Source organism: Microcebus murinus, chromosome 4 (assembly GCF_040939455.1).
Source record: "Microcebus murinus isolate Inina chromosome 4, M.murinus_Inina_mat1.0, whole genome shotgun sequence".
Classification (NCBI taxonomy): domain Eukaryota; kingdom Metazoa; phylum Chordata; class Mammalia; order Primates; family Cheirogaleidae; genus Microcebus; species Microcebus murinus.
In genome coordinates, this window is record NC_134107.1 from 516,890 (window position 1) to 539,237 (window position 22,348).

The following is a 22,348-nucleotide window of genomic DNA, read 5'->3' on the forward strand; positions in this document are numbered from 1 at the left end:
CAGAGTCTCGCTCTGTCGCCCTGGCTGGAGTGCCGTGGCGTCAGCCTCGCTCACGGCAACCTCAGACTCCTGGGCTCAAGCGATCCTCCTGCCTCAGCCTCCCGAGTAGCTGGGACTACAGGTGCACACCACGACGCCCAGCTAATTTATTTATTTCTTTTGGTAGAGATGGGGTCTTGCTACATTGCCCAGGCTGGTCTCGAACTCAAACGATCCTCCTGCCTCAGCCTCCCACAGTGCTAGGATTCCAGGTGTGAGCCACCACGCCTGACCCTTTCCCCTGTTTTTAATTCACAGCTCTCAACTGCACCTAAAATTACCTTTTTATATTGGCAGGTCTGTTGCCGGCCTTTCTCGCTAGAACGCAAAGCCCTTGAGGCAGGCGGGGACTCGGAACAAAATCCTCGATAAATAGAGACGAGAGCGGCCCCTCCACGCCTCGGCCTCTGCACACGGGAAAGGGAGGGTAATACCCGTCGGCGGCCCTGGACACCCCTCCCCACCCCTGCAGCAGCTCTCTGCCCCCCTCCCCGCAGCCCAGGAACCCCCGCCCCGCCTGACAGCCCCGAGCAGACACCACCGGTGGCACTTTGGATCGTCACTCCGCAGCACTTCATGCCGGGGCAGGGGGCGCCTTCCTACCTGAACTTCCCTATTCCTCCCCCTCCTCCCAGCCAGGCCCGGCGGTGGGGGGGGCACTGACCCGGCCGCTGGCTCCCCGCCATCAGAGCGCCCTCTGTCCCGTGCACCAGGCACTGGAGCGGGAGGCCGCCAGAAACCAGGGGCAGGAGGCAGCCACCCCACGCGGGTCTAGACCCCGCCTCCGCCTTGCACCTGCCGTGCTGGTCCCTTGGCCGGTGAGGACGGCAGTCTACGTGCACCTGGGGCCAGCTCGGGACCCCTCACTGCCCACAGCACGGCGCCGGTCACAGCGACCATCGCAAACAAAGGGTGTCCCCTCTGCCCCTCCCAGGCCGGGACGCTGGGACCCCAGGTGGAGTCCCCGAGCCTGCCCGCCATGCGGCATCATCTGGTGCCTTCGGACACCACCTAGGCTGTGATGACAGCCACACCTGCTCTGCAGCCCGGCCGCTCCCTCACCTCCGACACCTCCGTCCCGGGTCCCCAAGGCACCCCCCGTCAGTCCGGACCACAATAGAGACCCCCCCCCCAATCAGCCAGTGGTGCCACCACCCTCTCCTGGCCAAAACCCCAGGAGTCGAAACCCTCGACGTCTTCTCTTACCCCTAAACCCAGCTCCGGAGCAAGTCCGGGGGCCACGCACACCTGCAGACACCCCCTCCGTCACCTGCCCCTCCAGCCCCGGGCCCGGCCACTTCCAACTGCCCTCCAGCCCTTCCGCCCCCAGAGTCCTGGGGCCTCCTGACACTCAGAGGGGCCTTTTAAGAAAAAACGATGCACTTTTAAGCCATTTCTAAGTGTCCGATCCCGTGGCATTAACTGCATGGCCATGTGGGCCGTTCAGCGTGCCGCGGTTCGGTGGCATTGCTGCCGCTGTCAGTGGTGCGCGGCTGCCGCAGGTTGATGCGGAACGTTGCCTTGGAAACTATTTCCAAAACTTATTTTTCCCCACCCCACACAGAAACCCTGGACGCGTTGAGCAATAGCTCCCCTTCCCCCAGCGCCCGGTAACCTCGGCTACTCTTCCATCTCTGTGAACCTCCCTGTTCTAGATATGTCACGTAAACAGAATCATACGCCATGTGGCCCTTTGTGTCTGGACTCTTTTCATAAAGAGCCCTCACATTTTTGAGGTTCATGCACGTCGTAGCAGGGATCGGCGCCCGATCCCTTTTTTACGGCTGCGTAGTATTCCATCATTCGGTCGGACCACGCCTGGCTTATCCATTCACCAGTTGACCGAGACTTAGATTGTTTTCTCAGGGGGGGCCTTTTTAAATTTTCTCCCTGTGTTTGCTGAGGTGCGATTGGCAAATAAAAACTGCATATATATATATTTAAGGGGTACGACGTGTTTTGATGTCTGCACAGACTGCAAAGGGATTTCCACAATCAAGCTAACCGACGACACAGACGTCACCTCCTCCTAGTTACCGTTTTGTTGTTGTCGTTGATGGTGGGGAGAACACTGGAGTCCACCCTCCCAGCACGTTTCAAGCACACACCGCGTTATTATCAGCTGTGGCCACCGAGCTGTGCAGCGGGTCTCCAGAACTCACTCGGCTTATAGCTGAAAGCTTGTGATCCCCACCCCAAGCCCGAAGCCACTATTCTACTCTCTGCTTCTAAAGAGTTTGGCTTTCTCTTTTTCTTCTGAGACAGAGTCTCGCTCTGCTGCCCAGGCTGGAGTGCCGTGGCGTCACCACAGCCCCCTGTAACCTCCAACTCCTGGGCTCAAGCGATCCTCCTGCCTCAGCCTCTCGGGTAGCTGGGACCACAGGCACGCGCCAGGACGCCTGGCTAACTTTTCTATTTTTAGTAGAGACGGGGTCTCGCTCTTGCTCAGGCTGGTCTCGGACTCCTGAGCTCACTCGATCCTCCCGCCTCGGCCTCCCAGAGTGCTGGGATCACAGGCGTGAGCCGCCGCGCCCGGCCACATCGAGGGATGCTTGTCTTTCTGTGTCTGGCTTGTTTCACAGAGCATCATGTCCCCTCTGGGGTCACGCGCTCTGGAGGGTTCTTCTGAAGACGATCTGGACACGTGTCTGCCCTGCTTTGACCCTCCAACACCTCCGGCTCCCGCCCTGTCTCCTCCAGCTCACGGCCTCAGCCTGTGTCCCCAGTCTCCGTGTCCCTTGGGCTCTCTGAAAAGGGAGGCAGACACGGGCCTCAGCCACCCCGTGTCGTGGTGCCCTGTGGCCCCCCGCCTGCCCCTGCAGGCCCCGTCACCCCGTCACCCCACGGGGCAAAGCTGTGCAACAGGACGGGTTGGTACATGGGCCGGGCCTGGCTCGCAGGGAGGGCAAAGCGCCCCTTGTCGCCGGCGCCATCTGCGGCAGAAAGCTCGGGCCGCCGTGACAGAGTGCCGCAGCCCGGGTGGCTGTAACAGCAGAACGTACTTCCTCCCGGTTCTGCCGGCCAGATCCCAGACGGAGGCGCCGGCAAACGCGGCTTCTGTGGGTGAGGGAGGGCTCCCTTCCCGGCTTGCAGACGGCCGCCTTCCCGCTGCCGCGTCCTCACGGGGCCTCTTCTCCCGCGTCTCTTTCTCCTCCTAGTGGGACACCGGTCCTCTCCGGGCGGGGCCCCACCCTTACGACCTCATTTATTGTTTTTTTTTTTTTGAGACAGAGTCTCACTCTGTTGCCCAGGCTAGAGTGAGTGCCGTGGCGTCAGCCTCGCTCACAGCAACCTCAAACTCCTGGGCTCAAGCGATCCTCCTGCCTCAGCCTCCCGAGCTGCTGGGACTACAGGCATGGGCCACCATGCCCGGCTAATTTTTTTCTATATATGTTAGTTGGCCAACTAATTTCTTTCTCTTTATAGTAGAGATGGGGTCTCGCTCTTGCTCAGGCTGGTTTCGAACTCCTGACCTCAAGCGATCCTCCCGCCTCAGCCTCTCAGAGTGCTGGGATGACAGGCGTGAGCCACCGCGCCCGGCCATCATTTATCCTTAATTCCCTCCCTAACCACCCCATCTCCAGATCCGCTGGGAGTCAGGGCTTCTGTACGTGAATTTGGGGGGCCCAGGTCAGCCCGCGAGCCCACCGGTCACAGCCCCGCTCCCTAACTCTCCCTGCCCGCTTGTAAATTTCCTTTCCACCCCTCCCCTCCCCCAGGAGCGCGGAGACTCCTGAGGCTGGGACTTGGTTTCCCCGACTGCCGTCTCTTGGTCTCTGGCGCACGCAGTAGGTCCCGGGCAAACATTTACTGAACGAGCGCAGGGCGGGTGATCGAGGGTGGTGGCGAAGGCAGCTGGACACGGGGCATCTGTCCTTTGACCTGGGGGCCACACCGGCCCCCACGCAGGCTGGGGACCGCTGCCTGAGGGGTGCAGACGGAGTTCCCCAGGGCCCGGCCCGGCGTGGTGGGGGGAGACTTAGGCCTGACCTTTCCTGTGGCTTTGGGGGGGGCGGGGAGCTGTTATTGATTCAATCCCCCCCCCCCCGTGACTGTATTGGAGCCTTCACAGAGACCATCGACATGAAATGAGGTCATCAGCGGGGACCTTAATCCAATACGAACGGCGCCCTCACAGAAAGGGGAGATCTGGACACAGGCGGGCACGCACACGAGGGCCTGACGTCGCGACGAGGGAGGCGGGGAGCCGGGCGATGCTTCTAGAAGCCCAGGAACTGCCAAAGGTGGCCGGCCACCCCCAGGGGCCGAGAGGAAGGCCTGGCATAGATTCTCCCCCAGGACCGACACCTTGACCTTGGACTCGAAACCTCCAGAGCTGCGAGGTAACGAAGTTCTGTGGCTAAAGCCGCCAGTCCCGGGCGCTTTGTAAGGGTGCGGCCCCCAGGAACCCCCCGAGGAAGGGATGGGACCCCAGGACCCCCGAGGGAGGGACAGGGCCCCAGGAACCCCCCCCGAGGGAGGGACGGGGCCCCAGGAACCCCCCGAGGGAGGGATGGGGGGCCCCAGGAACCCCCCGAGGGAGGGATGGGGGGCCCCAGGAACCCCCCGAGGGAGGGACAGGGACCCCAGGAACCCCCCGAGGGAGGGACGGGGCCCCAGGAACCCCCCAAGGGAGGGACGGGGGCCCCGGGAACCCCCCGAGGGAGGGACGGGGCCCCAGGAATCCCCCAAGGGAGGGATAGGGGGCCCCAGGAACCCTCCGAGGGAGGGACGGGGGCCCCAGACTGCAGGACTCTGGGGAAACGGGTCGTAAGGAGCAGCAGGCGCCCGGCGTGGGGTGCAGCTGGCTCCCCCTGCAAGGAGCTGCCCGAGATGCCAGGGACGGCGGCCGACACCGCCACGTCCCGCTCGGAGCCCCTTCCACGCGCGGGTCATCCGGTCCTCGTAGCAATGACGAGGGGGTCGCGCTCGCACCCTCGTTTTCCGGAGCAGAAAGTGAGGCCCCACAGCCGACATGCCCGGGGGCACCCAACTGGCGAGCTGGGGGCAGCCTGGGGACCAGAAGAGCAGGTCCCTGCTACCTGTTCCCACGGCGGCACACGCCTGCAGGTGCTGCGCCCACGGGACCAGGTGAGTCCACACCTGTGTCTGTCCCCACCTCGCACCTCCGTGGTCTCAGGCGACTCCGCTTCCCCCGTGGGAACTGGTGGGGACCCGACTCCTGCTCGCACGGTTGGCCGCCCCTGCTGGCCGCCCACCTGCCCCCGTGGTTGGGCCCAAGCCCCATGTCCATCTCAAGTTCAGGGGTGGGCACAGCAGGGCGGCCCACCGAGGCCCCAGACTCTGTCCTCGGGTGCCCCAGGGTGGGACCGGGAGGGTGACAGGAGGAGAACCGGCTGTCTGTCGCAGGAGAGGGGGCGCCTCTAGTCTGCCCTAGCCTGCAGTTGCCATGGCAACCCTCTGTGCACGAGTGGGTGGGAGTCTGAGTGCCTGGGGGGGGAGGGGACACCGAGGGGAGTGGGGGGGGGGTTCTGGGCCCCTCACAGCCTCGCCCCTTCCTGGCAGTAGCCAGCCCCCCTGCACACAGCCCTCCAGCTGCACCCCTGCCTCCTGCCCACTCCTCACACCCGGCCGCCTGTGGCCAGCCGCCTCCAGGAAGCCCTCGGGGATCCACACGCGTCTCTGGGGGTCAAAGCTCTTGGGTCTGAATCCGCTGTGTGGCCTCAGACGGGCTCTTGGCCTCTCTGAGCCCGTCTGCCCGTCACTGCACGGGGAGAACAGACCTGCCTCCCAGAGACAGAGGCACAGGGTCCTGGGCTGCATCTTCCTACGCTCCCTCCCCACCCCTCCGCGCCTTCTCTCTGGCCCAGCCCCGCCACCTTCCCCCCTGTCCAGCAGAGGGCCCCGGTGAGCACCCAAGTCAGTCCCGCCCCTCCTCTGCCCAGAACCCTCCATGGCTCCCACCGCACTGAGAGCAAAAGCGGGCACAGCCCTACCCCAGGGCCTTTGCACGGGCTGCTCCCTCCTCCCCAGACGCCCTCACGGTTCCTCCCGAGTCTGCTTCTGGCCTTCAGTCCGATGTCACCTGCTGGGGAGGCCCTGCAGGGTGGGTTTGCCCACTAGGCCGTGTTGGTGGCCGGTCCCCAGGGCCCCGCACAGCACCTGGTGCGAGTAGGAAGCTGGTACATAAATGTCCGACCAAGACGCTTTAAAAGGTCACCCTGGCCGCCAAGCAGCGCTGCCCTGCGGGGGGCGTGGGGGGGGGCGTTCAAAGCATCCCTTTCCCTCAGATGCCTCCTCCCGGGTCTCCCCGTCTGAGCTCCACCCTGAAGCCAGAATGATCCTTGCAAAATAAAAACCTCATTGCATCCCTCTTTGCCTACAACCCTCTATGGCTCCCTATTGCCTTTGATGCCTTAACATAGCATCTCAGGCCCTGGTCTCCCGCCACCTTCCCACCACCTTGTCTGCTCAGGCACCTCCCGCAGTGCCTGTTCCCCCCCACCCCGTCCCCCTGTCACGCACACGCACACGGGCACACACACGTGCACGCACAGTTCCAGGGCCTTTGTGCCTACTCTCTTCCTTCCAAAGGCTCTGCCCACCAGGACCGCGCTGGGGTCTCTCCTGTCCACTCCCACAGCACGCCGGGCCCCCCAGTTCCGCTCCCCCGATCGGACTTGGGCTCAGCTGTTAAATGTCTGTCTCTCCCAGCAGCTCGGGCTCAGGGAGCGGGTCCCACCTGGGACTTTCTGGCTGTCGTCGTGTGGCCGGCCAGGGCCGAGCGCCTGCTCGTTTGTTTAGTGAATGCAGACAAAACGGATCGTCCACTCGGTGGACAGTCCCGAGTTCGCGCCCGGCCGCAAGTGTTAGGGAGGAGAACGTGCCTCAAGGGGAGAGAGAGTATGGGGTGTGTGTGGGTGCAGCCGTAGACGGCGGGGCCAGGGAACCCCGAGAAGGTGACGTTTCGGCAGAGATCTCAAGGTGAGCCGTTCAGGGACCGGGGAAAGAGCACTCTGGGCAGAGGCAATGCCGTGCAGATCCCTGCGGTAGGAGCGAGGGAATGTGCCGACGTGCTGCCGGAGCCCCGTGAGTGAGGGGCAGGCTGGCAGGAGGTGAGGGTGGCGGGGGGCTGGTGTCACCGGCTAGGGCCTTGTGGACCCTGGAGGGGGACTTGGGCTTTTTCTGCGAGTGTGGCAGGAGCCGCAGAAGGTTCTGAGCAGCGGGGGGACGGGATCTGCCCCTATCTTCCAGCCCGCCAGGCTGTCAAAGCCGGAAACCTGAAGTCCCCCCCCCTGCTTCCGATCTTCCTTTTCACAGCGGCCCCACGAACAGGCCAAAACACAGACTCCCGAGCCGGGGGCCGGGGGCCAGCCTCCCCCCTTCACCATCGCACTACTGAGAAACCACCTTCTCTCTGACCGCAGGGCAGCCCCTCTCCCCCACAGGCTCCCCCTCCCCCCCACTCTCCCCTCCCCGCTCGAAGCTGGGAAGCCCCCTCCTCCAGGAAGCCCTCCCTGACTCGCGCCTCCTCTGTGTCCCCGGGCCCGGCAGGTCAGCGCCGGGCGGTCTGTGATCTGTTTCCATCCCCTCCACGGTGTCTGCCGTCCCGCCCGAGCCTGGCGCCCGGGGCTCGGCCGAGCAGGGCTGCAAAGAATTAACCACGGGCCGAGGCAGAGGGCGCAGGGGTGGCGCGGGCTCCCCTGCCGGCCCCAGTGAAGGCGCAGGCCGGGCGGCCCAGAGACCCGAAGCGGAGCGGGGCAGGGTGCCCAGCAGGGCAAGAGGGAAGAGGCCCGGGCACGGCACCCTTAAGTCGCCGGTTCGAATCCCAGCTGTGTGCGCTCCGGGACGCCCCGTCCGCCCTCAACCCTGTCTCTCCACGGGGGGGGGGGGGGGGGGCTGCGAAACGTCACCCAGAGATTCCGCACATCTTTTCTGGAGCACTTACTATGTGCCTGGAACTGGGGGACCGACACAAAGAGAAGCAAAGCAGCCGACGTCCCAGTGCCGTCATGGAAGGAAGTGCCGGGAAGAGGGCTGCGTGTGCCGGGAGTTTGGGGGCGTTGCAGTTCTAAACAGGGTGATCGGGAAAGGCCGTCTCTCTCCCGGGGAAGACGGCACTTCAGCAAAGCCCTGCGAATTCGATGGGGGAAGAAGAAGATGGTTCCGGGCAGGGAACATGGCACGTGCAAAGGCCCTGGGGCTGACGGGGGGCAGCAGGGAAGCCAGTGTGACTGCGGGGCTGTGAGCTTGGGGAGGAGGAGGAGGAGGTGAGAACGGGGAGGTGTTGGGGACAGACTGTGTGGGGACTCGCCGTGCACTTAGGTACACAAATGCTCCCCCCCCCAGTGATGCCCGAGAACCCGTGGGTGCTCCAACCGCCACCGCCGGCGGCCACCGGGGGGCGCCCTCGGGCAGGGGTGGGCCAACCCCGGCCTGGTTTTGTGCAGCTGGCGAGAGCCCAGAATGGTTTTCACGTTTGCAAAGGGATGAGCAGAAGAAGAGAAAAAAGAACCTGCCATAGAGCCCGTCGGCCGCCCACACGCCTGCAACCTTTATGCGCTGGCTGTTTGCAGGAAACTTTGCCAGTCTCTACTCCATGGGGCTCAACCCAGGACGCCGCTGGCCCCTGGGACGGGGACGTTTAGTAACGTCTGCGGATACTCTGAGGCGTCACCACCGGGGGAGGGTGTTCCTGGCATCTCGGGGTGGAGGCCAGGGCTGTTGCTAAGCAACCTCCACGCACAGGACGGCCCCCCACAGAGAGTGCCCGGTGGCGCCAAAGCCGGGAGCCGGGGCTGGGCCCCGCGGCTGCCCGCGCCACCTCCTCGAGGGGCAGAAAGGAGAAAGCGCACCTGCCTTCCTGGGTTGCCCGTTTGTGACTTGCACGGTTACTTTTAGCCTCGGTATCTATTTATCGAATGTTTCTCTTTCCCCAAATTTTGGAGTGGGAGGCGGGGAAGCTGGGGGGGCTTCTGTCTGGCTAGTTCCCTAGCTCGGGGCAGACGAGGGTCCCATCCCGTGGGGGGGGGCTGGGGTCCGTGCCCGGGAGGAGGGGGAGGGGCTGCTCCGGCCTTGGCCCCAGGGGCTCCTACCCCTGGCAAGGGCACGGGTCCCCATATCCCCGCTCCGGGATCTAACCCTGCAGCGCACATAGTATGCCAGGAGCCGCCTGCCCACGGAGATGACCTCACACCCTCCGGTGCCATGAAGCGGCCGCCAAGTCCGCACAGGTGTGCGCTCAGGGACAGGTGCAGGGCAGGGGCTGGAGGGGGGTCGCGAGGCAGGGACGGGGGGACCTGCAGGCCTTTGGAGGGGCTGCCTCCTACTGACTCAGGTGCGACTTCTTGCACACCTCCTGTGGGCCGGGTACGACCCTGGGTGCCTGAGGTCCGGAAGCCGAGTGGCAACGTCCCCGGAGCCTTGGACCCTTGTCGGGGAGACAGACGGTAAACAAACAGGCGCAAAACGCCAGGAGGCTGCAGAGGACGTGAAACGCCAGGGCCATACGGAGAGTCAGAAGGAACGTGGGAAGCTGCGACTCTAAACAGGGTGCACGGGCTAAAGGTTACGGGGGAGGTGACATCCGAGGGAGGCAGGGAGCAAAAGCTCGCAGATGTCTGGGGGAGGCCCTCGGGTGCAAGGAACAGCCAGTGCAAAGGTCCTGGGGCTGGCTCGAGCCTAGAGCGTGGCAGGCGCATCGAGGAGGGAGGGGTGAGGAGGGAAGGGGTGCGGGGCCCGACCCCAGGACACCCCAAGCCTGGGACTGATGTGGTGCCGGGGTGCAGGGACTTGGGGGGCCGCTGCGCTCAGAGCCTGGGCCACCCTCCCCAGCTGGGACCCCGTCCGCCCCAGAGGGCGAGACACGGCCTCTTCTTCAACTCCCAAAACAGCGGCCCTTGACGGAAACTGCACGCGAGTTGCTGGACTGCGGGCAGTCCAGCAGGGACGGGACATGGCCGCCGTCCCCACGGCGACCCCAGCGTGGCGCGGGGCGGACAAAGCGGGAGGCAGGCGTGTGCAGGCTGCAGGACGGGGTGCTCCCGGCCTGGCCACGAGGAGCCCGAGAACGCACACCTGAGCACACGCCCGCAGGTGCGCCCGCCTGTGCACACGCACAGCTGCTCCTCCGTGGACCCCCAACCCATGCACGCAGACACCCCTCGGCCAAGCTCGCAGACGCCAGCACACAAGGGGCCACCGGATGAGCCCGCTGGACACGTGGGCACGCACGCACACGCCTGGCCGGATTACCACCCGAGCCACGCACGCGAGAACACGCACACACAGGCACACACGGACAGCCGGCAGAGGACTGGATTCCAGGGGCAGCGGGAGCCCCTCCCATGTCGCTACTTAGCCTCCCCCCGAGCCAGGACCCCACCTTCCGCCCCGTCAGGTCAGGGCATCCGACCCGGCCCCGCCTGGGAGGGACGCCGGCCCTCGCCTGCCCAGGCACCTCCGGGGTCACCGGCGGGGGTCCCGGACACGAGGAACCCCCACCCCCAGGGCCCCTCCCCTCGCTCCCCACGGAGGGGCTGGGGGAGGGGAGGCGTCTGGCGTCTGGAAACCGGATCTGAGAGAGAGGAGCCCACACGGAAACCGGAGCCCTGCGTGTCCTTGGCCACGCGTCTGGCCAGGGAGGCAGGGGGGGCAGAGTGACGCTCGGGCTCCCTGCAGCCGGAGCGCGGGAATGGGGTGTGCCCCCTGCTCCCCCCTGGGGTGCCGCTGCCTGCCCCCCACCCCCACCGAGATACCTGCACCGGGCAGAGGTGCCACCTGCCCCACGCTCTGCCGCCAGCCTGGCTGGGCAGGGGACGGGCGCCCCAGACACAGGCAGCCCCCGGCAGGCAGCCCCACCAGCAGCACACGCCCAGGCCGCTCGGTGCCAACGGCTCCCGGCCTCTCCGTGTGCCCTCCTAGGACCCCCGGGGGAGGGAGCTCCCCTGGGCAGGCAGGGATAGACTCGGGGCTTCCAGGCTCACCCCTTCCACCCCCTACCTGCACGTGAGGCCCAGGTGTGCTGGTCCCCAGCCCCCCACCCTCCCCCAACCCTGGGGCCAGCTCCAAAACCCAAGGGCGGGCACCAGCGTGGGCGGTGGTGGGGCACACGAGCCCCCGCGAGTGGGGGTTGAGACAGGCGGAGGGCGGGAAGGAGGGCCTAGCTGGGCACCCAGGGCAGGGCCACACGCACATGCACACGGGGTGGGCGCAGCCAGGCCCCCAGGGAGGTCACCAAGGGGCAGGAGGAAGACGGTGGCAGTGCTAGCAGGGGGGCCGGCACCCACACGTGAGCACACACGTATGTGGCTCCGCGCACCGGTGCGATCGCCGCCAGCCACGGAATTAGTTCCCTTTTCCGCTTTCCAGATGATTTTTCATCTCTGTAATTAATGGGCAAGTCAGTTCGGAACGGCATGGCAGGCAAATTGCTAGTTAGGAAAATCACGGATAATTTTCTCGATATGATAATGAAGGTTGTATTCCTTCTCTTATTCTCCCTGTTTTCATCCTACTTTTAAGTAATAAATTTGGCATTGGTGGGAGGGGAGCGGGGAGGAGGGAGAAGTCACCTGCCCCCGGGGCTGGGGCCTGACCCGGCCACGCAGGGTCCCCCGGCCAGACACCGTGGGGAAGATGAACAGGAGGAGAGGTGTGGACGCTTCGTGGGCCACCCGACACCCCAGGGACGGATTCAGGGTGCCAGGCGCAGGGCAGCGGGTGGAGGGCTGTCAGGCAGGGTGGGGGGCCGGGGCTGGGCGCGTTCCAGGCTCATGCCGGCCTTGGGGTGCTGGAGAGGGCGCAGGGACCAGTGGCCTCTGCCCAAGCAGCATGGAGGTGGACAGGCCCAGAGGAGACATCTACCCTGTGGTGTCCCCCGCACCTGTCCCCACACCGCCCAGCCTCCTCTCCTCTGCTCTGCGAGAGAGACAGAGAGAGAGGGAGAGAGGGAGAGAGAGAGGAGGCGGCCAGCCATCTTGGCAGCCATTTTGAACCCCTCCCCCTACTCCCCCAGGCACGCCACATGTTGGGATGTGGGAAGGCAGGCCCCAGTCCCGCAGAAGCCGGGAGCAAAGCGGGTCCTGCCTCAAACTGGGGTGCGGGGACCGCATGCAGCTGCTGCCACAGCTGGGGGGCAGGGGGCTGGGGTGAAGGGGCCAGGCAGGCACAGTGGGGCGCGCGCCGGGGATGGGGCCGTGCGCCCACCCGGACCGAAGCGCAGGGCCAGGGGCGTGCGTGGGGCTGCGCGCGGGCAGGGTGCTGTCTTCAGGTGGGGCCCCGGGCACCCCGGCCCTAGCCTGGGAGGTCACTTTCTGGCCTCGGCTGGCACACACGCAGCACCCCCACACTTCGGCCCCTGGCCTCGCAGCTGGGAGGATGACAGCGGAGCCCCTGCGGCTCCACGCGATGCCCACCTGGGGTGGGGGTGGGGGTTCGTCCTCAAAGCACGAGTAATCCGGGTGGGTCACAGCTGACAGCCTCCCAAGCCGAGCCTGGCACCGCGGGAAGACGCCGCCGTCCGGCTGCACCCCCGCCCGGCAGCGGCGCCCCCCGGGCCGCAGGCAGCGCGGCACCCAGACGGGCCCTCCCCGCCCCCCGCGCCGCTGCCTCCCGGAGAAAAACAACCCCGGCCCGGCAGCGCGCGGTGTCAGCCCCCGACGCGGCTCCTCCGGGGCCGGGGCCCCCGCGCGGCGCGCACCCCCGCGTCCCCGCTCCCACCCAGACACCTACACAAACAGGGCGCCAAGCTCCCGCGCGCGCACGCACCGGGGACACGCAGGCACCGCCGCGCCGCTTCCCCACAAAGGCTGGCGCGCGCGCGGGCACACGCAGCCACGCGCGGGCACACTCGCCGTCCCCTCCCCCCGCCGGGCGCCCCGCGGCCGCCCCTCCGCGCCCCCGCGCCCAGGGCGCTCCGCGGGGGCCGCCCCTCCCGGCCCCTCCGCCAGCGGGGGTGGGGTGCGGGGAGCCCCTCCCGCCCAGGTGCGGCGACCCGCGGCTCCCGCACCCCTCCCCCCTCGAGGCCGGGCCAGGCCCCGGCTCCCCTCCTTCCCACCCGTCCCCGCGCACACCTGGCCCAGGTGCGGCGTCCCCCTGGCCCCGGGTCCGCAGACACTCACCTGTCCAGCGCTGCCCCGGGGTCGGCCCTGCGCGTCCCTGCTGCGGCTCCGCGGACCCGGGCCCCCCGCCCGGCACATCTCCCGGAGCCGGGGCAGGGGGGAAGCGGGTGGAGGGTGGCCGGGCGAGAGCAGCCTCCGTGTCCCTTCCTTCCCCTGGCCCAGCACCGCCGCCACCGACCAAAAATTAAATTAAAAAAAAAAAAAAAAAAAAAAGGCGGATCACACAGCTCCAAAGGCGGCCCCCTCGCGGCGGCGGCGGCGGCTCGGGGCTGGGGGCGAGCGGGTCCGCGCCCCTCCCGGGGAGGCGGGCGGTGGGGGCGGCGGCGCGGGGGCGGCGTCAGAGCTCCGGGGGCTGGGGCGAGGCGGGGCGCCCCGAGGCGGCGCCGGCGGCGGCCCGCATCTCCCCCGCAGCTCCGCGGCCCCGACGGAGGCGGCACGTGCGCGCCCAGGCGACTCCCCGGCTCCCTCCGACGGCCGAGGCGGCCGAGGGTTAACGGGGCAGCCGGGGCCCCCCTGCAGGCCCCCGCCGCCCGGCGGCGCCGCTCCGGGGCCCGCGCGGCCCCATCCGCCGGGGCCTCCTCGGCAGACGGCGGGGCGGGGGCGCCGCAGCGCCGACAGCTCCCGCGCCGACGGCTCGCGCTCCCCGCAGTGGCCGCGGGGGCGCAGGGCGGGGGCGGCGCGGAGGGCGGCGCGGCTGGAGGCGGGTGCCGCGGCGTCGCGCCCCCGGTGCGGCCGGAGGGGGGGCGCCGGGCCGGGCCCGTGGGCTCCGCAGGACGCGCGGACCGAGCCGGCGCCGGGCACCAGCAATGACAAGCCGCCTGCTCGCCCCGCGCCGCGGCGCACCCGCTCCGGGAGGGGGGCGGCGGGCGCGCGCAAAGCCTGGCCTGGAGCCGCCGCGCGGGACGGGCCGCCGCAGCCTGCCCGGGCGCACGGGGAGCCGGCCGGAAAACCCGGGCTGGACCGCGCGCCCCGCCGCCTCCTCTCGCCGCGGACCCTGGAAAAGCGGGGAGCAGGAAGGCGACGCGCCGGATCCCCGCGCCGGACGGCGAGTGGGGGCAGGGCGGCGGGCGCGCGGAAGACCCGGAGCGGAGCCCCCCGCGGGGAAGGGAAGGCGAGGCGCCCGGCCCGGTGCGGGCAGAGACGGGGAGATCTGGGAGAGGCTTATGCAAAACCCGGGTTGGATTAGACAGGCGCGGGGAGGAGCGGGGCGGGGGGCAGCCGCGACGCGGCCAAATGCACCCGGGCACGCGAGTCTCGGGCCGGATCCTTGCTCGGGAGACGGAGCAATGCGTCAGGCCCGATGCGGCGGGCGCGCGCAAGACCCGGCCCAGACTGCCCGGGACCGGGCGCGCCGGGAGGGGGCTGCCCCCAGCAGCCTGGCAGCGACGTGCCAGGGGAGGGGCGCGAGGGGGGCTGGACTCGGGGCACGGGAGGATCCGGCGCGCCGGCCGCACCGGGGCGGGCAGGTGAACGCGGGGTCCGGACCCAGGGGCGACGCGAAGGGACGGAGCTGAGGCCGCTGCCCTGGGAGACCAGACCTACAGCGGGAGGCGCGGGAGGGACGCAAAGCCGGGACTGGAGCGCGGGGGACGGGATGAGAGCCCCCCACACACACACCTCTACCCCTCCCCCAGCATAAGGTTCCCGGGCAACCGGACAGGGGCTTGGAGCGACGCGGGCAGCGGGTGCAGAGGGGTCTGCTTGGGGGGGGAGGTTAGTATCTATAAACGCCCCAAATGTCTTGCTTTTGTGGGGGGGGTGAGAAAAATTGAATTCTATGTTCTCGGCAAGAGCAAAAACCCGGCGCGGATCGCCTCCATCTAGCAATTGCACTGCAGCTGCCGGACTCTTCAGAAGTAGGGCAAGGAACAGGCTCGGGTTCCCAGGCGTCGGCCGAGGGAGGCAGCGGGCAGGTTTGGGGCTGAGGCTGCAGAAGGAACCCCGCGTCTCCTCTCCCGGGGTGGGGAAGGCTGTCCGGCCTGGCTCGGGTCCCCCAGCAGCCAGGGAGCTGTGACTGCCAAGACCCACGGTGGGGGCTATGAGACCGGGCCCCAGGCCAAAAATAGGCACTTCAGCAGAACTCAAGTGAAGGATGGGGGTTGGGGGGAGATGGATGGGGGCAGAATCCTGGAGGGGAGGGAGGGGGGGCAGGGGGAGGGCCCTGGGAGGTAAGATCCGGTCCGGATCTCGGGAGACCAGACCTGGAAGCCCGGCTGCTGGTTCCATTTTCTGAAAGGTAGGTGCAACTCTGAGAACGAGGGCTCTGGAGGAGCAAAAGCCGGGTTTGGATCCTCGGGGAAGGGAGTCCATCCAAGTGAGGCCTAAATGTTCAGGCAGCTCCAGCAAAGTTCAAAGCCGGGCTGAGTCTCAGCAGTAGGGCGGACACATTCTGATCTGGAGTTCAGAGGAAGGGGATCCTGGCTGAGGAGCTGGAGGAGGGAAAGGCCACCCCTGTGTGTAGAGCATGCACTGCTAACCAGGCTTTTTGCAGAGTGGGTGAGGAGCAGGAAGGGTTCCAGAGTAGGGGTGGTAAGCACACAACACTTGGGGCAGACTTGAATGGGAAAAGTGAGTATCTAAGAAAGCCTGAATTGAGTATCTGCAAGGCAGTGAACTTGGCCTCTAAGAATCCCTTCCTAGAAGCACGTCCTGGTGGCTGAACTGGGGGAGGGGCAGGGACGCCAGACTTCCAGGCTGGCTGGGTGATCACAGCCCATCTCTGTGGCAACCTGTGCCACCCTCTGTTGCCTTCTGTGAACAGCCATCATTCCAGGGCTGGGCAGGGATTGTCACAGCCCAAAACTTGAACCAAATCCAGACCAAGAACTTAGGACAGAGGGCATAAAAGGCGGGTCACCTTCGTTCCTCCTTCATGCCCGGGATTCCATGGCTGCAGAGCTTTTGCCCTGAATCTGAGAAGTGACCAGATAGCTGGATCTAGGGGACCACGAGGGTATACAGTGGACATTGATGGGTGCAGAAAGGATCCCATGCACCTTTGGTTGACTGCGGATCTCTTGGGTATGGAGGTGGAGGTGGGGGCCCCACCTCCCCATCCCTCAGTTTCCCATTTTGAGATATGGACCAGTTAAGACACAAGAAGGCTTTGAGGTGCTGGGGAGAGCGAGCCGTGCCTCCCGGGCAACCAAGACAGCCTCCCCCACATCCAGGCAGCCGGCTGTCTGTAAACACAGGGCACCAGAGCGTGGAGCTCAGGGAAAGCTGGCCACCTCCAGAGTCCTCAGGCTCCTGGCCTCCTCCCCCAACCGCACCCTCCAACCCTGAGCAGCCCAGCCACCCCCCCCCCTGCAGAGGGAGCCTAGGAGCGAGCCTTGGCGGTGGTTCTAACTGGCACTCTCCAGAGAAGGACTGGGCGGGACCCCCTTTCCAGAACCTCTTAGTGGTCAGGGGAGCGCCCCAGGCGGGAGTGGTTCAGCAGCCTCCATCCCATCCGTCTCCTGGACTCCTGGGCAGGGGGCTCAGGAGGAAAAGGGTGCTTCGAGGCTGGGTGCGCGAAGAGTCCCGGCGGCCCCCTCCCCCCACCGCCCCAGACCTTCGGCTGCGCAGCCGCAGTGGAGGCCACGCCAGCAGCCGGGCTCCGGGAACCAGCGCGCGCGCGCCGTGCGCCCTGCACGGCTGGCTCGGGTTGGTCCCCACGCCTCAAATACTCTCCTCCCAGGGCGCTCCTCGCTTCGAGCACGCTACTTTGCGCCTCGGGACCAGCCCGCGCCTCGGACACCCCACGTTCTGCGCATCCCGTCCCACGGGAGTCCCACGGTGCCATGAGCCTCGAGCACCCTACGTTCCGTGACCCCTGCGCCTGGGCGCCCCACCTGCTGTACACGTGTGCCAGGGAACCCCCACGCTCAGAGTGTGCCACGCCTGGGGCACCCCATGTTCTGCTCCCTTTGCGTCTCGGGGACCCCACATTCTGTGCGTCTGTCACCCCAGCCTCAGACTGGGTTCAGCTCACCTGAGCCCTTCCCCCTTCCCTATGCCTTCGGCGCGTGGCGCCCACTGCCCCGGGCTCCTGGGGTCCTGCAGGTGCTCAGGCCGCCAGACTCTGCAACACCTTGAAGGGCAGGCGGAGGGGGGTGGGGACGAAATGCGTTCCTGGACTCACCAGGCGCCCCAGCCCGGCTTTGCCTAGAGCCCACTCTGCCCAGGCCACGCAACGCTGCTGTGCACTTGCTCGCTTGGCTCATGCATCGGTTCCTGGCATCTATTCCTCACACACACAGCACCCTGCTATGTGCTTATCCGCCAGGTGCGGTGGGAGGGTGCCCTAGGGCGCAGGGAGCAGGACAGGAAGCTTTCTGGGGGCACTCCTTTTCTAATGGAGAGAGACACACAGTGGAATTAGCCCCAAGAGAGAGCAGAGTGCCAGGGGAGTGGATGACGGATCTACCCAAGGCCTGAGGCGTGGGAAGGTGGGGTTTTGCGTGCTCCTGGCTTTCCTAAAAGCTCCCTGTATGCCCCACCTCGGGCAGTTTCTGAGCTGCATCCAGTTCCCGCCACACTGCCCACCCAAGCGGAGAGCCAGGAAAAAGAGGTCCCAGAATTGGGCTGGGAGGATGGGGGCTTGGGGTTTGGCATTAATTCCAACTGCCGTCTTTGCAGGGCGGTGGGGACCATTCAGTCAGCCAACAAACACTTATTGAGCGCTTACTGTGCGCCAGGCACTGTGGTAGGTGCTGGGGGCCCAGCGGTGAACACCGATATCTGCCCTATGGGGGTGACGTTCTAATCGGGAAAACAGACAAGATCAGACAAATAAATAAAAGATACAGGATGTCACATGATGACAAGTGGCACAGAAGAAAATTAAGGGAGGAAGACATGGGCACATGGTGGCTGCAGTTTGAGAGAGGGGAGGTCAGGGAAGGCCTCTCTGAGTAGGTGACACTTGAGCAAAGACCAGAGGACACGAGGGAGGAGCCCTGGGCGGGACTCTAGGGGAAGGGTGTTCTGGGCAAAGGGAACGGCCTATGCAAAAGCCAGGAGGTGGAAACATTCGGTAGACCCAGGGGTGCCTGTGCGGGTGGAGGGAATGAGCGAGGAGGAGACAGGGAAGAGGTGAGGGCAGGGAGGGGCTGAAGCAGATGGCTCCCAGCGACTTAGGAGCCATGGAGGGTTCTTGAGCAGAAGAGGGGCGCGCCCTGGCTCAAGTATTCACAGACGCCCTCTGGTCTCTGTAGGTGGAGAACAGAGTGTGGAAGTCAAGGGCACAAGCCAGAGACCAGGGAGGAAGCGACTGCTCTGGTCCAGGTGGTGGATGCTGAGGGCAGGACCAGGGGCGACAGTGCAGGGGAACAGTGGGCGGACCTGGGTGTGTTTGGAAGGTGGAGCAGGTGGGCTGGAAGTGGGATGTCAGGGAAGGAGGCCAGTCAAAGTTTGTGGCCTGAGCGAGCGTCTAGAAGGACGGATGGGACAGTCCTGAAGGACTGGTGCCCTGTGAGGAGGGAGCTCTCTCCCCATCTTACAAAAGAGGCAACTGAGGCTCCACATCTTACCCCAGTAGTTACTGGGGAGGCCGAGGCAGGAGGATCGCTTGAGCCCAGGGGTTCAAGGCTGCAGTGAGCGATGACCACGCCACTGCACTCCAGCCTGGGTGACAGAGCGAGCCCCTGTCAAGATAAAATAGTATTATAATTCAATATCTTTTTTAAAAAAACAAATTAATGAAAAAATATCCATCATGAGCAAGATATCAACCTTTAAAATAAAAACAAGACCAGTAACCACACCCTGCTGAATGGCGCCAGAGGGAAATGGAAAAAGCAATATTGAGGCTGCCTTTATAGGGAAGATTTTGATATTTTGTTCACCGTGGACTTTGTGCATGGATTTTAATTTTTTAAAACATTGCATTATTGGCTGGGCATGGTGGCTCACGCCTGAAATCCTAGCACTCTGGGAGGCCGGGGGCGGGCAGATTGCTTGAGGTCAGGAGTTCGAAACCAGCCTGAGCAAGAGCGAGACCCCGTCTCTACTATAAATAGAAAGAAATTAATTGGCCAACTAATATATAGAGAAAAAATCAGCCGGGTGTGGTGGCGCATGCCTGTAGTCCCAGCTACTCGGGAGGCTGAGGCAGGAGGATCGCTTGAGCCCAGGAGTTTGAGGTTGCTGTGAGCTAGGCTGACGCCACGGCACTCACTCTAGCCTGGGCAACAGAGCGAGACTCTGTCTCAAAAAAACCCAAAACAAAACATTGCATTATTTATCTTGATGGCTGTTTTTTGCCTTACTCTTTTTGCCCTGGCCCTGACCAAGGTATGAGATTGAATACAATAGATTAAGTTACTCTTCCTGGAGCTTACACATTACCTAGGAGACTAAAGATTAAGTAGTAACAAGTTAAGAAGATAACTTCAGAGTGGGGTCAATGCTAGGAAGAAAAAAAACAAACACAAGAATGAGGAATCGTGAGGTGGGGTGTGGGTGGGTACGATCTAGGCTAAGGTGGCCAGTGAGGACTTCTCTGAGGAGGGGACATTTGAGCTGAGCCCTGAAAGCTCAGAAGAAGCCCATCATGGGAGAAGAGCAAGTGCAAAGGCCCTGTGGTTGGAACAGGGAGGATTACTTGAAGGGCATGAGGGCCAGTGTGGTGGGAGCCAGTGAGGAGGGTCTGGATTATACTCCCAGTGACACTGGGAGCCTCAAGAATGCTTTCAAGAGGATGACATCACCTTATTTGCATGTTTAAAAGATTCTTGGGGTAATTCTTTGGTAAGTACAACATTGAATTACCATACGATCCAGCGATTCCTCTCCTAAGTATAACCCAAGGAATTCACGACGGCTCCTCACGCGGATACCTGTGCGTGCATGCTCACAGCAGCACTGCTCACAATGGCTGAAAGGCAGAAACAACCCAAACGTCCATCAATGGATGAACAAATCAACAAAACCCACACAGTGGAATATTATTTGGCCACCAAAAGGAAATACGTCCCAGCCCGCAGCGCGACATGGATGAAGCTTGAACGCACGGTGCTCAGTGACAGAAGCCAGACGCGAAAGGTCACAAAGCGTATGAATCCATTTACATGAAACCTCCAGAATAGTCGAATCCCGATCCACACGGGCAGAGAGCGGCCGGGTGGATGCCTGGGGCCGCGGAGGAGGGAGTGGGCTAAGGGGCAGGGCTTTTCTTCAGGGGTTGATGGAAATGTCTTGGAACTAGACATGATGCATGTGCTGCAACACCATGAACTGTCCGCTGTAAAATGGTTAGTGGTTAATTTTATGTTATGGGAATTTTGTCTCAATTTTTAAAATTATAGGGGTGATTCAAGAGGAAGGCAGGGTGGTCATTACTGCCGCCCAGGTGAGGGGCAGATGGTGGAGGCTTGGAACAGAGAAGTGGGGTATATCTTCTTTTCTTTCTTTCCTCTTTTCTTTTCCTTCCTTCCTTCCTTCCTTCCTTCCTTCCTTCCTTCCTTCCTTCCTTCCTTCCTTCCTTCCTTCCTTTCTTCCTTTCTTTCCTTTCTTCTTCTTTTTCTTCTTCTTCCTTCTTCTTCTTCTTCTTTTTTTTCTTTTTGAGACGGGCTCAGTCTTGCTCTATTGCCCAGGCTGGATGCAGTGGCGCTATCATAGCTCACTGCAGCCTGGAACTCCTGGCCTCAAGCGATCCTCCTGCCTCAGCCTCCCAAGTGGCTGGGACTACAGGTGCGCACCACCATGCCCGGCTCAGTTTGGGGTATATCTTAAAGGCAGAGTCAACAGGACCCCTTAACCTTTGGACGCCCGGTGGACTCTACTCAAACGCCACCTCCTGAGCACTCTGCTGCAAACTGTAAGCGCCCCGCCCTCTTCACCCCCTAGTTGCCCTCCTCCCCACAGCATATCCGGAGCTGTTTTTGTTTTCATTGATTTCTGGGTCCTCCCCACTAGACTATCAACCCCGGGAGAGGCCAGGGATGTTTGTTTCTTGTTCACTGCTGTGTGCTCAGAGCCTGGAACCGGTCCTGGAACACAGTAGGCGCTCAGGGGAGAGTGGGAGTGGAGCAAAGCGAGGTTCCAGTCTGAGCAGCAGGAGAGAGCGCGGAGGAGGAGGGGGGAGGGGAGGAGGAGGAGGGGGAGGGGGGAGGAGGGAGAGGAGGAGGAGGAGGAGGAGGAAGGTTCCCAGTTAGGCACCGCCTGGGAGGGGAGCCCAGTCGGGCTGCGCTTCCTTCCCCGGCCGCTAGGGGCCGCTGCCCCGCTGCTCTGCGGCCGCCAGGTGAGGAGGCCCCGCCCCTTCTCCCCAGGTGCGCGCGGGGCGCTGCCGCCCGGCCGGGGGGAGGGAGGGGGGTGAAGAGCGCGGAGCTGGGAGAGGAGTTGGGGTGTGAAGGGACAGAATGGGGGTGAAGGGAGAGAGCTGGGCGTGTTGGAGACGGCGGCTGCTGAAAGGGAGGGGACACCTGCGGCGGGAAGTGGGAGCAGGTGAGGAGGAGAAGGCGGCAGCCCAGCGTGTGGGAGAGGGGAGGTGTGAGGAAATCACCCCCTTTAAAGCAAAGGGCAAAGTTGAGGGCGGGAAGGCAGGTGAGCAGGTGAGGAGTGAGTCTGGGCAGGGCTTGCCTTGGGGAGTGGAGGGCTGGGGTGGCTGGTGGGCGGGACAGGCCTGTGGGGCTGAGGACCCCAGGGAAGGAGCCCTGAACTTGGACTTGGGGCCAGTGTGGCCTGGAGCCAGAGCGCGGGTGGCTCTTCTCAGGCTGTGATCCCTTGAGCCACCAATGGGGAAGGAGATTTTTTTTTTTTTTTTGTACAGTCTCCTTCTGTCACCCTGGCTAAAGTGCCAAGTTCACAGCAACCTCAAACTCCTGGGCTCAAGTGATCCTCCTGCCTCGGCCTCCCAGAGTGCTAGGATTACAGGTGTGAGCCACCTCACCTGGCCAGGAAGGAGCCTCTTGGGAGTGAGGGGTGCCTGCCAAGCTCACCTGGGGGCTCAGCTAGCTCCTGCAGGAGGCAAGGCCAGCTAAGTGGTTTATTCGACCTGGCACCAGCTCCCCCTCTCTCTCCTCCGTGCCCCATGGGCAGGATTCATCATGGGGTGAACCGGGTGGTGGAAATCCAGCAATGAACGAGACATGCAGCCCCGGTGCTGGCCAGGGGGCTCCGGGAAGGTTGCCCCGGGAAAGCAGCAGGGAAGCTGGGAGCAGGAGCCTGCTGGCTCAAGACAGAAGCCCCCCTGTGGTGTCTGGGCAGAGAGAACCACTCCTGGGGAGGCTCTGATGGTGTCACCA

General features: G+C 64.3%; 1 protein-coding gene across 1 annotated transcript in view; it reads right to left on the reverse strand.

Annotated features, from left to right (window-relative positions):
• ADGRL1 (adhesion G protein-coupled receptor L1) overlaps positions 1-13,298 on the reverse strand; it is a 42,742-nt gene extending 29,444 nt beyond the window's left edge. The window contains exon 1 of the mRNA XM_012758416.3: positions 13,122-13,298. The gene's annotated coding sequence lies outside the window, so the exon portion shown is untranslated. The remainder of the gene's footprint in view (positions 1-13,121) is intronic.
• Positions 13,299-22,348: the final 9,050 nt, after the last annotated feature.